Below are 15,899 nucleotides of genomic sequence, written 5' to 3'. Positions count from 1 at the left end.
CTAATTTAATAACAAATGATCGTTGCGACGGAAGCAAATCAATTAAAACTAACTTTAGATGGAAATAACTTAACTCTGCTGTAAAGCCGAAACAATCTCTGTTACCTTAAATTATACGCTTATCTCTGTAAAGCTGCTTTGAGACAATCTACATTGTTAAAAGCGCTATATAAATGAAGATGACTTGACTTGACTTGACTAATACTTGAATTGAATTAAATGTTTTGGATACCAGCTTTAAATTATTGTTTTTATTATAATATTACTGACTCGAAGTTGGCACTGTGCATGTAAAATACCCCAAGTAGCAGGTTTTATTTATGGGAGAAAAAGGGTCTGTCTACTGGCGCCAGTAAGTTAAGCCTATTTTTGCATAACTCTGTCTGTTTTTTAGACAATAACGAGTGAAAATAGTTAGGTTAGATACATTTGAGTAGGCTTGTTTTGTTAAAAATCGATAGCTGTAATGCTTCGGTGCAGAAGGAAGCCCGTGAGCCACGGAGGTAAGTTTGCGTGCAGATTAGGCAAATTTCCACCTATTAGACAACGTTAGTCAGCTCATCATTTTTTGTTCTGCTTCACTTATAGCTCTTAAACCTTTAAAATGGAGTTTAGGAAGATGTATGTAACCACAATCATTAGATTTGAATAGCTCTTAAAGCCTTATCTCTTATCAAAAGGCTGAACGCGACCGCAGACTTTGATAAACACTGCTGGCAGCAGCGACGTCTGTGTCCGTTCCATTCTAATCAATGACAGCGTAACCTCGTATCTCCCTGCTCCCAAGTCATAAATCTTGTATCTCCGATTAAACATAATTTTAGGGAAATGTTGTGTTAATGTTGGTATACAACAGTATATGATAGCAATATAAGGTATAATACCAACTTTAACGATACAATGTTTAATAACTCAAAAAATATGCAGTTTTTTTAATTTCCTGAAAAATAATGGTTTTGGAGATACGAGGATTCCGCCCGACAGCGACGATAAGCTGTATGTTTTTTCTTCAACTCTCTAAACATTTAACTGATTGTTTCATAACCTGTATGTTTTTTTTTTTGTTTTTTTTTTTACTCTATAAACATTTAACTGATTGCAATTTTTTATGACTCCATTTTATTTAAACTTTTTGAGTGAGGTTTTAGTAAAATCTTTATAAACATTTCATTTATATTCTTTTAAAAGAACTGAATGGCTTTTCAACATTTGTGTGTAAGATACACTTCCACAGTTTTTCCCTTATCAGTTTCACAGTACAGCCCAGATAAGCTCAGGAATATGAAGGGAGGAGAATCCTGTGACACCAACTTCAAAACACACACACTAACTGTCAATATCAATCAAAACCCGAAATTAGCTGTCATGTCGTATTATTATTATTATAACAGCGTCTTCAAAAGGCTTCAATAGGCTTCAAACAATCAGACTTTCTGTCAGATACCATGACATATTGTTATAACACTTTCTGTCAATATCAAAAGGCATCAAAACCCGAAACGAACTGTCAATAACCACATGATCAAAAGTCATACTAACTGTCAACCTGTCAATCAAAAGTCAAAACTAGCTGTCAAAAGCCCTTTGATCTTCTTTGATCCCTTTGATCCTATGCCAAAACGGGCGGGACACCTGTCACCGGAAGGGGCGGGACACCGGAAGGGCGGGACCTGTCACCGGAAGGGGCGGGGCACCTGTCAATCAATAATTTTTTGACAGGTGGTATAGGGTATCAACTACTGTTGTCAATAAATTGAATTGAAAAGACAACTGGTTTGGAAAATCTTAATGTGCACCATTGATAGGCTTTACTGTATGGCCAAAAATGACGGAGTTGTTTAAGCTGTCATGAGGAAAAAATCGAGCAGAATACGCCGACACGTTCTTCGGGCTCAGAGGGTTAAAATTTAACTGGTTCTCTCTTGTTTTTGTATGTGCTCATAATTACTTAGCATGATTTTGCAAGCTTTATAAAGCTTGGAAGAGCCAGGACATATTTTAATATAACTCCGATTGTATTCGTCTGAAAGAAGAATGTCATATACACTAGGGAATGAACCGACTAGTCGATTAGTCGACCTTAATGCAATGCCGTGACGCTTTAAGCTTGACGTCGACTAGTCGCGTTGATCATGTGACACTATGATTGTTTGTCACCATCAAGTGTGTGGAAATACTTCACTAAAGATGAAGCTTGTAAAAATGTCACTTGGAAAGTAAGTCTGTCCTGAAGTACAACAAAAGTACAAGTGCAATGCACACTCATCTGAAAAGGCATCCGCTAATGTTAAGTGAGGAATGCAAATCATCTCGACAGCAGTAAATTTACCCTTCGCAGGGAGTTTGATTGACAGGCGATCTGACCAATCATAATCCGCAGAATCCGCCATTTCTGTCCGACAAAGCAGTCAGGAGAGTTAGTAGATTAACGTTGGATGATTTGAACTTGAATAACGGCGTGTACTGACGTCTTTCTGCAGTTAAAACAACATTCCTTCTTATGTAGCAGTATATTCATGTTTATTTGATGCTATAAATTAACTAGAAGGAAGAGATGATCGGTTCACGAACAGCTTTAAGAGGCTCTACAGCGATCTGTCACGACACATTAAAGAGCCACAAAACGGTATTTATTGTTTAAATTTCTTTATAAAATGACCAAATATGAAAGTTGAGACTTTGTTTACATATTAAAAGTAACCTGCTCTGTCCTGTCTTGTCAGCACGTTGTCAGTGTGTCCTCTCTGCTCCGCGATGTATATTTCACTGTGTCGGACATAGCAACAGTAACTAAAGGGGGAGGGTCTTTGCGAACGGCCAATTAGAAACTTCACTAAACATGCAAACCATGATCGAAAAGTAAAAACTGTGAATGAGCAGGACTGTGACAGTGAGTAGGCTTACAGCCCATCTTGCATAAATGGCATTGTTATGCCAACATAATGCATCACTAAAAAATGTTTGCACTAAAACGGGAGTTATTGTTGCATTACCGTTAAGTTGCAACATATTATGAACTGTCTGTCAGCATCTGTATCATTTTCTGCTAATAAATTGCAAATTGGGGCATGTTGCAAAGCAGTCCCATCTCTTGTGTTTTTATGAATGACGTGAGTGACTAGTCAACGTCGACTCGACTTTGATGTCATAACAGTCGACTTCAAAAAATCTGAAGTCGTTCAACCCCTAATATACACCTAGGATGACTTCAGGGTGAGTAAATCATGAGGTAATTTTCATTTTTGGGTGAACTATCCCTTTAAGAGCATTTCTGAGAAGTTTTATACATATGGGCCCAGGTTTCTGGCAAAACATAGCAAATCTAGCTTGTGATCTGTGATCATATCATTAACAATAAGTCCTTTAGTAGAAGGGGATCTAATATTCAGCAAGATAAGCTTTATAAATTGTTTATCTGCACTATATTTGTTTTTTATTTGTTTAACATTTATTAAATTACCCTTGAATAGGTTTGGGAGTTTTTAGTATTTACTAGTTTGAGGGACAGACACAGTCTTTATATTATGATATCAAGGAGTCTCTATGTGGTGAGATTTTTTTATTTTTGTGACATGTGGGGGCTAGATGGTCGGTTAAGCCTGTAACTGTCAGAGAAGTCAGTTAATATTTCATGTTTATTTAATTATTTTGTGAAAGACTTTTAATTTGAAACTGCTTTGTAAAGAGCTGTTTGAGTGGATACTTTTATTATGAAAAGCACAGAGTGACTCAGGAAGAAAGTTGTCTACACCGCATGGCAAGTTGAAGCTGTATTCCACATTTCTAAAGAGTATTTAAGTTTATTTACTCATCTGAAGTTACATAAGATATCACAAGATGCAAGATTAAGTTCTCCTTTGGTAATAAGCAGCCAATGAAGTAAGTTTGTCATTTATATTGTATGTGATTAATGTGGATTGTGTTGCTGTGTGGAAAATAGTGATATCTATACAAAGACTATAGTTTGCTGTTAAAGTGAATTTAACTCTGTTCGGAAAGTATACAAAGACAACATTTATTTATTTTATTTATTTATATCCTTTTATATTCTTTATTGTAACTTTATTTTTGTATGTTTAGTTCTCACGGCATCTTGAGTTGGGTGATTATCCTTATGGTGAACCAGTCAATAAATTGCCTGTCATCAGAGAATCCTTGTGCTCGTGAAATTACTGGGGGGAGCTACAGTGAGAATTCATCTGCTCTTCACAGGTAGGAGAAGGAACGTTTCCAAACAGCAGTCAAGTGAGCGTCAAGCTAACTCCAAGTTCCATCATTCTGGATTCTACAAGCATTGTATACACTGGTAACCAAGAAGCTAGTGACATGCACATGCACAGAGTTTAAATGCATTGTCAAGTTAAGGCAGACAAGAAGATAAGCACAACCAAGTTCAAGTTAAGGTGCTTTAAGTGGACTTATTCTTGCCATTTGCTAAAAAAGGACTCTTTAAGTGTTCAGTACAGTGTTTAACCCCCTGAGGTCGGCTATCGCGCTGGCGCGATTGGCACGTTTTTTTCCTTATCAGTGCAAATTTTTTTATTTTTTTTGTATACTCATAATAAAAACAAAGTGTTGTGCTTTTCGCCAAATAAAGAAAAATAAACATGATGCGAGTTCTGCCTCCTCTCTGTCAGTGAAGTCAATTCTGAAACGCGTCCGAAAATGAACTGTAACTCAGCGAATACTCAGTCAAACAGGCATACAGACACACAGGCATGAAGCTTGAATTCTCTTCTTTTAAATGGAGTAATTTTTATAAAAAACTAATATTCTCAGTTTATGTAATCTGTATGAAAAGAGAGAGATGTCAGTCGTTCTCTTCTCAGCTAATTATTTTTAATGTGACTCCGGCCACGGAGAGTGCGCACTATTCAAATGCAAATGACTGAGACGATCCCATACAAACTGTGAACGCCCCCATATCAGCTCGAGAAAACACATCAAGTTTATTCAGATCATTGTACTTGTTTACACTGTCGCAGCGCTACGCAGCGCTGTGAGGAATAATAATAATGGAAAATGTACCTCAGAAGTGCTGGTATTTCGAGGAGCAACGGATCCTGAGAATACTGTAGTAAGTTTTTTTCATTCTCAAGTGAATCGTGTTTCTGTGTGTGAATGAATGAATGGCAGAGATGCGCGCTCGCAAAAAGACTGTTTAAATTTTAATCGCGTTTCTGTGTGTGAATGAATGATCCGCTTTTAGCAAACTATACTGAGATGAGTAAAAATCGACTGAAATATGTTGAAATAAAATGTATTTGTATAAGCAACGTATTAAACTGCAAATTAACATTTATATTTCTTATATAAACGAAAGACCTATGTTACAGACATATGAAAGACAACATTTCGTTGACTAGTTTTGGATAGATTATACATTTTTACTGTAAAATATTTGTCACCTCAAATAAGCTTTGGTTTGCCAATTTTTGCTCATATGTTAAATATAGTATGTTTTGTCAAAAATAAAGTAATCAAATAATATGTTATTATGTGTTTGTTCCAATGTAGCCTAGGCTATATTCAAAGTAATGAATCCTTAACCCTCTGAGGTCGAGAAACGCGCTGACGCGTTTTGCTGGATTTTTTTCACATAGCAGCAACATAAACTTAAAAAAATCCATCATTTATGGTCATATAAATAAAATAAATACATGATTATAAACTATAGAGGGTCTTCTTTTTTTTGTGTACACTCACATTAACATCAAAACCTTGTTTTTATTTTTAAATAAATAAAATAAACAGGGTGCGCTTTCAGCTCACTCTGTCTCCGCAAAAATCTTTCTGAAACAAGTCTGGAAAATTAACTGCAACTCAGCGAATACTTATCACACAACCATGAAACATGCGTCTAAAGAAAGCTTTAAATTTCTACTTTTAAATAAAACAGTTCACATTCAAAACAAATATTCTCCTGCAATGTAATCTTTATGAAACTAAAGAGAAGTACAGTTTCTCCCGTCTCATCTAATTAGCTGTAATTAGTTCACGCCCTCTCGCAGAGCGCGCTATTCATAAGATAATGTGCTGAGGTGATCTATGCAAAATAAGGTAAACGCCCCCTGAAATGAGTTCACACCCACTCGCAGAGCGCGCTATTCATAAGATAATGTGCTGAGGTGATCTATGCAAAATAAGGTAAAAAGCCCCCTGAAATGCTTTAAAACCAGCAAGTTTCATTCATTCACTTTCCTGCGCCGTTGGAAGATGACACACAGCCCTTCAGCTAGTCCTGGATAGCGATGAAGAGTTCACTTTTTCCTCCGAAGAAGAACAGGACTCTGACAACGAACGTTTGTATTTTTGAAGAGCGACTTGATCCAGGCGTGGATAATATTTCGGATGAGTAAGTCTTTTTAAATTTACTTGCATTAGTTGACAAGCTATTTTGTATAAACGTAGGCTACATATTTTACTGGTTGGACCATTTCCATACTTGTCATTCAGAGTAATTATATTTAAATGGTCTAGGCTATGCTTTATAAAGTAGGAGGGAGGCTTCATGCAGTCTGTTTTCTTTCGTTTTTAATAGTTTTGTTTAAAATAACACATTTCGAGCTTTCCATATATTTCTCTGGTATTTTAGGCAAAGCTTATGAGTTTGGCTTCATTTATGAGGCCTCCAGTTCCTGCTATTTTTAATTCTTATGTATTAAATACAGGCAATTGGTTGATGAAACAACTATTAAAATTAAGATACAATTAATACAAAACGAAATTCACTTTAAAGAAAGGCTTTATACAAAAAATAAACTTAATGAAATAGTCAAAATCTTGTCTGCCCACTCCATTTGTCTCGCGATTGCGCATGATCTTACTCATGCTTTTCACTTTTCATATAATCAACATAAATAAAAAATAAATAAAAAAAATGATTTGATTTAAACCTAAATATGAACTAAATTGTTTTATTTAATGACTAGGCTACAACACGTAGGCCAATTAACCTACAGTACAGAGAAATTAGTTGACAAGCTATTTTAAATAAACGTAGGCTACAGATTTTACTGGTTGGACCATTTCCATACTTTCCATTCAGAGTAATTTATATTTAAATGGTCTAGGCTATGCTGTATAAAGTAGGAGAGAGGCTTCATGCATAAATAAACTTATTTGCACAAACGCGTTTCGGCGCGTGCCTTCAGAAGACTTTATACAGCATAGCCTAGACATGCTGTATATATGTACAACGTTTAGATTATAGGCCTGTATGAAAGTTAGAATTTTGAAATTAATTTAGAAAATATTATGTATGTTTAGATTATATTTTGACTAGTGTTCATGCTGCCTCATTATCATCAACGAAGAGTGCTTGCAAATATCTATTGCAAATGTGTGTATGTGCTGAAATGTGTAAATATGCCCAGCTGATGAATTGCAAATGTGTTAATGTTTGCGTTGTGCTATCTCCGGTAATGGTCCATTACATGCAATAAATGCCTACAGCACGTGTCTACAATTATTTGCATCAGTTATTCATATAGACTACTGATAGGCTACTATACTTTGAAATATTTATGTTATAATAGTTTTCAACTTTTTTTAAAACAGGAATGTAGCTGCATCTCCTTCATCTGCAACTCGGAGGGCGCGCAGCAACACAGTTGAACATCAGAAAGAGTAAGTACATATATTTACCCATGTTTGTTCAATTTTGTTTATATACTTATTAGGCTACAATATGAGCATGTATGAGTTTATTTATTTTTGGAGGTTGGTTGATAATGTTACATATTTTTTTCTTTGTGCTATCTTATCAGCATGCTAATGCCCATCAGTTGTGCATGTGCTGGAATAGTACTCTATATGATAATAATAGTTTTCAACTTTTTTTGAAAGGAATGATGTAGGTTGCTCACTCTCACCTCTCACTGCAACTTGCACTAAGAGGGCACGCAGCAACACAGACAGAAATCAGGAGGAGTAAGTACATATTTACCCACTATTTTACAGATGTTAGACCAATTTTGTTTATATACTTAGTGATGCTACAAATGTACATGTGCCTGTGTGGATTGCCAGACACAATTGCAAAACACAATTACCAGACACAATTGCAAAAATTGTGGTGTTATGTATGCACAATATTACAATTAGTGATTGGTAATGTTAGTATAAAAGAGCTTATTTTTGTTGTTTTACCAAAATGCTGACTGTCCATCAGTTATGCATGTGCTGGCATAGTACTTTGTTCAACCTTTGTTAATATTAATATTGTTATTTTTATAGGAATGTGGTAGCATCACTCTCAACCTCACCTGCAACTCGCACTGGGAGGGCACGCGACAGGTGTCGTTCAGTTTTGAGAACAACTGAAAAGTAAGTACACTTATTCCCTTTCTTTCAGATATTAGTATAATTCTGTTTACATATTCTGGTTTTACATAGTCCATACAAACATTATGTTTCTGTATGGCTTTGCATCTGGCCAATGTTACCTATAATGATTGAAATGCAGTTGTTATATTTTGTGTACTAAACATGCTCACAGATGTTTGTTTTACAGCTATAAAGGTGATGGTGATCATCAGACACCTGTTGCAAAGAGGGCCAAGACAAACATTCAGACAAGCAACAAGCAGTCTACTCTGTCATGGAAAACAGAGACTGACATTGATATGGTTCCACAGACTCTGAGATTCCTGCCTGCACGGGAACCTGGACCACAGCTGAGTTTAAAACATTGCAAATTTAAAACATTTAGTTCCTCCTCAGAGGAATTACAATAAAACAGTGAAAAACAAAACCTTTGAATCTCCTCTACTTTGTTCAGGCTGCCTCTCTTGATGGCCCATTAGTCATTGGGGGAGTGTCTATGTCACACCCCTGGTCTGAATCTCATTAATATTGATGAGCGATTACCCCTCCCACGCATAAACCTCTTCTGACAAAAAAAACTGTTTTACAATGTTTAAATCAATGTATTGTTTTAAGAGAACGATCAGGCAGGATGAATTTCACATCATTTTGAAGCCAGAACTAGAAACGACAACATACATTAGTCAAGAGTCTTGTGGGCACATATTTAGAATGTGTTTTGTGTTCTTATTTCAGCAACTTTCTTTTTTTTTTTTTTTTATAACCACCATAAACATTATTCTCTTAAAAATACAAAGATTTACAAGCATGTTGATCAGATATTATGCTAGCCCTGTTTGTGTTATATAGAGTGAATTTACACTTTTGCCATTAACATGTTTATAAATAACAACAACAACAAAAAAATGTCAGAGCATGTCAGAACACCTCCAGGGCCCAGAAAACCGCTCAGACCCCAGAGGGTTAACTTTGAAATATGTATGATATAAAATGTATACTTTAGTTTTTACAAAGAAAGATTGCACTTGAATTGTTGTTGTAATTGTAACCTTTTTAATAAAAAAAAGGTTACATATGTAACCTTCGTTCCCTGAGAGAGGGAACGGAGACGTCTCGTCGTGACCTACGATTTTGGGATCTCGCTCAGAGGACCGATCTACTTCGAGTGTAATTAAACGAGCCAATTTCACATTGGCATGCAATCATTGCATTCAGCTGCTCTGCCTCGTCAGCGCGGGTATAATTGAGCAGCTGGTGCATGATGCAATCAGTTTTTCGCTGAGGAGTTGAGCCGAGTTGGCGACCCAGGCCCCAGCGACGGTACAGCGCCCGTGGCGACGGGACGAGACGTCTCCGTTCCCTCTCTCAGGGAACGAGGGTTACATATGTAACCGAGACGTTCCCTTATCATTCGGTCACTCTCGACGTCTCGTCGTGACCGACGATTTTGGGATCCCTACCAAAGCGCCACGGGCGCTGCCCGCTTCCAGCGCCCTGGGCAAGCCTCTTAAACCCTCTTACCCTTCTTGGCGATGAGACAGGGCTTACCCAGAGAGTGTCCCTCACTACTGTTCCGAATAACCCCTTTATAGTGACAAATATTGGATAACGCTGGGAAAGTGTGCCCCCCCTTCTTTTACAAAGGAGGGAACACTGCGGAATCCACATCCTACTAGAGGTCTAGTGGAAGATACCGTATGGACTAACCTTTTGAGGGCTGTGCAATACGGAGTCCCTGAGTGGCTCTCACCATCGAAGGATAACAACACTGGCAGGGACGGCAGGGCGGACTCTGCCAGGGGAGACACGGGCTTCATTAAAAGATTGCCGTGGAACACACATATGGAACCTGCTGAAGGTCACACATATGGGCATCCAGGTCTAGAGCTGGTTCTCGAGGATACATCAGTCGTAGGCCTGGCACCGGACGCTCCGCAACGTCCGGACGCCATAGGGATGATCGGAGGACTCACAGGGTCTACTAAGAGGACTCTCTGGAGAATTCTAGCGCACTTGTGGGCTCAGCAAGCCGACACTAACCCGGGGCCCCCTCGTGTCTCTGACCATTTGAGGCGAGAACGCGGGAAGCGACCGGGTCCACACGAAGGCTATAAAACCTAGTGAACGTGTTGGGTGTCGCCAAGCCAGCAGCTCTACAGATGTCTGTCAGCGAGGCGTCCTGTGCCAGAGCCCAGGAGGATGCAACACTTCTGGTAGAGTGAGCTCGCAACCTGAGAGGACAGGGCACACCTTGTGCTTGATAAGCCAAGGTGATGGCATCCACTATCCAGTGGGCCATCCTCTGCTTGGAGACAGCCTTCCCCTTCTGCTGACCTCCGGAACAGACAAAGAGCTGGTCTGAGGTCCTGAAGCTTTGTGTCCGGTCTATGTACACTCTGAGTGCTCGGACGGGACAAAGCAAAGCTTGGGCTGGGTCTGCCTCCTCCGGGGGCAGCGCTTGCAGGTTCACCACCTGGTCCCTGAAAGGAGTGGTGGGAACCTTGGGCACGTATCCAGGCCGGGGTCTCAATACCATGTTGGTGTCACCCGGCCCGAACTCCAGGCACGATTCGTCGACCGAAAATGCTTGCAGGTCCCCTACCCTCTTGATGGAGGCCAATGACAGCAAAAGCAAAGTCTTCATAGTTAGAAGCTTTAAGTCAACTGACTGCAAAGTCTCAAATGGGATGAGCTGAAGTGCTCTTAGTACCAGCGTAAGGTCCCAAGAGGGTATGGAGGGAGGACGAGGAGGATTTAACCTTCTCGCCCCCCTAAGGAACCTGACGGCTCAAGGCAAGACGTACTGCTAGCAACTCTAGGCAGTTGACATGCCAATGCAGATGGGGTCCCGTCCAGACCCTGAGACTGCTGGCCTGTTGTACGTGGCACCCCAGCCGGTGGCAGAGGCATCTGTGAACACCACTGCATGTCGGGACACTTGTTTCAGGGGGACTCCTGCCCGCAGAAACAACGGGTCCGACCACGGGCTGAAGTGTTTGCGACACTCCGGGGTAACTTGGACCCGGTAGGTGCCGCGTTGCCACGCCCACCTCGGAACTCGGCCACTCGTACTAGAGCCAGTGCTGAAGCGGTCTCATATGGAGAAGACCGAGCGGTACTACTGAGCGGCCATATGCCCCAGGAGCCTCTGAAAATGTTTCAGTGGAACCGCGGTTCTGCCCTTGAAAGTGTTCAGGCAGGCCAGCACCGACTGGACACGCTCGTCTGTGAGACGTGCTGTCTGTTCGACCGAATTCAACTCCATACCAAGAAAAGAGATCCTCTGCACTGGCAAGAGTTTGCTCTTTTCCCAGTTGACCCGAAGACCCAGCTGGCTGAGGTGACTGAGCACCAGGTCCCTGTGTTCGCACAACTGAGCTCGGGACTGTGCTAGTATGAGCCAGTCGTCGAGGTAGTTGAGGATGCGAACGCCCTGCTCTCTCAGAGGAACAAGGGCCGCCTCCGTGACCTTGGTGAAGACACGAGGCGACAGGGACAGCCCGAAGGGTAGGACCTTGTACTGGTATGCATGACCCTCGAATGCGAAACGCAGCAATATTCTGTGTCGCGGGAGGATGGAGACATGGAAGTACGCGTCCTTCAGGTCTATCGCTGCAAACCAATCTTGGGGACGGATGCATTCGAAAATGCGTTTCTGCGTCAGCATTTTGAACAGTAGCTTGTGTAAAGCCCGATTCAAAACTCGCAGGTCCAAGATCAGCCGTAACCCACCACCTTTCTTGGGTACAATGAAGTAAGGGCTGTAGAACCCTGTCTTCATATCGGCTGGAGGAACCGGTTCTAACGCATCCTTCGCCAGTAGGACCACGATTTCCGCTCTCAGGACAGGGGCATTGTCTGAGGTTACTGATGTGAACCAAATACCCCTGAACCTGGGGGGACGCCGGGCGAATTGAATCGCATAGCCGAGCCTGATGGTTCGAATGAGCCAGCGAGACGGCCTGGGAGCGCTAGCCAGGCTCGCAGAGACTGTACAAGCGGGACCAAAGGAATCAAAGGCATACCCGGGGTGGGGCAGCGAAGTGGAACACAGGGACCCAGCCCGTGGGGCTCTCTTTCTGTCGAGGCGGCCGAAGGCGGGGTCTGAGCGTGTTGTGAGTCGCTTACCTGGTTCCGTGGTAGGGCAGATGGGACGTGAGGATGCTTGAATGTGTCCTGAACCTGTCCGATACTGCCCTCTGGCAGGTCCCTCAGGGCTTTGGCCTGATGGACTGTGCAGTAACGCCATGGCGTGTAAAGCAGAGGCAGCCTCTCCACAAGCTCTGTAAGCCTTGTCGGTTAACCCCGACGAATACTTACAGGCCCGGGATGGGAGACACGATTCCCCCCTTAGTGTGGAGTTAGGGGAAAGTTGCATGGCAACTGCCCGTTCCACAGGGGGGGGTACGCGCATAACCCTTGGCTGCCCCGCCATCGAGGGTAGTGAGGGGGGAGGGGACCCTAGGACCACTTCTGGCAGTAAAAGGTGCCGTCCATGACCTAGTGATCTCCTCATGCACCTCGGGAAAGAATGGCACCGGGGCAGGACGCTGAGAACCAGCGCGGGCTGCCCCGAGAAACCAATCATCCAACCGAGAGGGTTCGGGACACGGTGGAGGGTTCCACACGAGCCCGACACTCTCGGCGGCCCAAGATAGCATAGCCATTATCTCTGGGTCCGACTCGGGCAACACTGCCACACCCGAAGGGGGCAGCGCAGCCGAGTCATCATCCCCGGAGAGAGAGGGCTCGCCCTCCGATGCTGCGATCGACATCTGATCGTCAGGCGGGGCGCCGAAGGATACGACTGGTGCAGACCTCAAAGGTGGCCCAGCCCGTTCCTCCGGCCCAACTGGTTGCGGAACAGGGGAGTGAGGGGGTCCCGGGGGTGGTGGCCCCGCGGAACCGGACCTCACTGTCACCCTGAGATCTCCCAAGCAACGGCCCGAAGCAGCCCCCCGAGGAGGGTTAGATCTGGGCAGAGGCGAGGGGGCTCCCATACCTTTGAGGAGTGAGAGCCGCGATCGGAGCTCCGCGATGGTCATGTTCCCACAGTGAGAACATGACTCATCCAGGAAAGCTGACATTGCATGCCGAATGCCCAAACATACAATGCAGCGTCCGTGACCATCACCTGTCGTCAGGGAATGACCGCATCCAGAAACACATGGTGTGTTTGGCATTTTTGTACAAACGCACGCACACACCGTGAAGCTCTTTTAGAGAACTGCTCTCTCGTTTGTGCTGAAGCACGCAGGGGAAACGCCCACTCGCGTCACCAACGGGTAAGGGGAATCCTGCGGTGCGCTACCGTTACCAGCTGTTAGAACAGCTATTGTTTTTAAATCTTCGCTGGAACGGTGAGGGAAGTCGCTGCCGCACCATATCGCCAACACTTTCAAGAAGAGCAGGTAACTCGTTCTCTTACAGCTTGTTGTAGACCTTCTTTGTTGACCAAAGCTCAACTCCGAAGCGAAAGACTGATTGCATCATGCACCAGCTGCTCATTTATACCCGCGCTGACGAGGCAGAGCAGCTGAATGCAATGATTGCATGCCAATGTGAAATTGGCTCGTTTAATTACACTCGAAGTAGATTGGTCCTCTGAGCGAGATCCCCAAAATCGTCGAGAGTGACCGAACGATAAGGGAACTAAGAGATACAGAAAATGGCAGAAGGTGGTCAGTCTGCTAAGAGTGGCAAAGAAAATATAATAGATACTGTGCAATCACAGCAGCAGCTAGAATCCCAAGAATGTGTAGACACACAAGCATTAGTGGCTGTTGATGACACAACAGAGCAAGATCCACGAAGAAGTCAAAGAGCACGCAAATTTACTGAAAAAGGTAAAGAGTTACATGATGAAAGGCTGACTAAACTTAAAAATTGCTTTCAACGCTCTTATGAGAAATTGAAGACTCTTGCTAGAGATGCTAGACAAAGACTAATGGGGCGTCTCTCCAATGACATGTTGAACAGCCTCATAGATGCAATCAGTGGTTCTTCAAAGGATGTAAATGTTGCTTATGAAGAGTTGCGACAAAATGTGAGTCCAGACAGTGATACTCGCCGCAGAGTAGACACTTGTGGAGCAGTCACAAAAATGATAGTTGAATCTGCATGGAGTCGTCTAGGTGAGGGAGTTGAGAGTCAAGATCCTCTTAGACCAGAAGCATGCTGTATTGATACAGGTTCGGTGTTCTCATCCATAGCCTCCAAATCAAGTTATGGACATTCCAGTTCTTCTCAGTCTATGAACAATTCAAGTTTGAGGTCCAGAGGTTCAAGTTTTTCCTCTGCTAAGAAACTGCTGCAGAAATTGCTGCAACTGAAGCAACATTAGAAATATTACAGCAACAAGAGGATGAACTGGAAGAACTACAAAGACTTGAGGGTGAAGATAAAAGGAGAATAGCAGAACAAGAAGCTGAAGAATTGAAGCGGCGACTAGAAAGAGAAGAAGAAGAAGCTAGGCTTCGTGTTAAGATTGAAGCTGAAAATGCTGCTGGACGGATGGCATTAGAAGACAAGCGCAGAGAGCTTGAGCTCTTGGAGACACTAAAAAGGTTGAATGCTGCAAAAGCACGAATGCAAGTCTACGAGCAGAACGGAGACTCAAAGGAAGAAACAAGAGAGCTACTTCGTGACTGCACATCTGTAAAAAAGATGCATGTACCAAAGTTAAGCAGCTCCGTGTTACAGAGCATACCTCCACAGGAAAATCATATCAAGAAGCCAGCACTGCAGACCTTGTTAAGGTGTTAGCAAAATCTATCAGCTCAAGTCGTCTTCCTATACCTGAACCTGCAACATTCTATGGAGACTCTCTCAGATTTAGCGATTGGAAAATCTCATTTCAAACTCTGATTGACAGAAAAAAAACATACCAGTGAATGAGAAGCTTTACTACTTGCACAAATATGTGGAAGGACCAGCTAAGAAGGCCATTGAAAGTTACTTCCTGCTAGGCACAGAGTCGGCATATCAAGCAGCATGGGACGTACTAGAAGAAAGGTATGGAAACCCATTCGTCATAGCTAAAGCCTTTCGGGACAAGCTTAATTCATGGCCAAAGATTGGTTCCAAGGACAGTGTTGAGCTGAGATAATTTACTGACTTCCTCAGAGGCTGTGAAGCAGCTATGTCTCAGATTAAGGGTCTTGAAGTCCTCAGTGATTGTAATGAGAACCATAAAATCCTTTCCAAGCTTCCTGATTGGTTGGCCTCAATGTGGAATCGTCAGGTCATAGAAATTGAAGAAGAAACTAAGAAATTTCCTACCTTCAGTCGGTTTGTAAAGTTTCTAACACGAGAAGCTAAGATAGCTTGTAATCCAGTGACATCACTTCATGCACTGAAGTCTAATGAGATCGGAAAGGGAAAGGTATCAAGAAATAAAGACACTAGAGCAAAGGTGTTAACAGTACAGTCCAGAGAAAAAGCAGATGCTGCAAAATGTACCTTCTGTGAGAGATCAGGACATGGTATTCACAAATGTCGTAAGTTTATGGAGAAGAATGTTGCAGAGCGAGTCAAGTTTGTCCAAATGAATAAGTTATGCTTTGGATGTT

At 42.3% G+C, this 15,899-nt stretch overlaps 1 long non-coding RNA gene across 2 annotated transcripts; it reads left to right on the top strand.

The window, feature by feature from the left end:
* The first annotated feature begins 5,149 nt into the window (after positions 1-5,149).
* LOC309488555 lies at positions 5,150-9,077 on the top strand. Of its 2 annotated transcripts, XR_014202178.1 has the most exons (3): positions 5,150-7,629; positions 7,849-8,328; positions 8,516-9,077. It is a non-coding gene; the product is annotated as an uncharacterized lncRNA (long non-coding RNA). The 2 variants fall into 2 exon arrangements; XR_014202179.1 differs by lacking the exon at positions 5,150-7,629 and having other exon boundaries at positions 7,732-8,328.
* The last annotated feature ends 6,822 nt before the right edge of the window (positions 9,078-15,899 follow it).

The sequence above is a fragment of the Leuciscus leuciscus genome (genome assembly GCF_965113295.1).
Source record: "Leuciscus leuciscus genome assembly, chromosome: 23".
NCBI lineage: Eukaryota > Metazoa > Chordata > Actinopteri > Cypriniformes > Leuciscidae > Leuciscus > Leuciscus leuciscus.
Note: the sequence above shows the minus strand (reverse complement) of the source record. Positions and strands in the feature narration are given on the sequence as shown.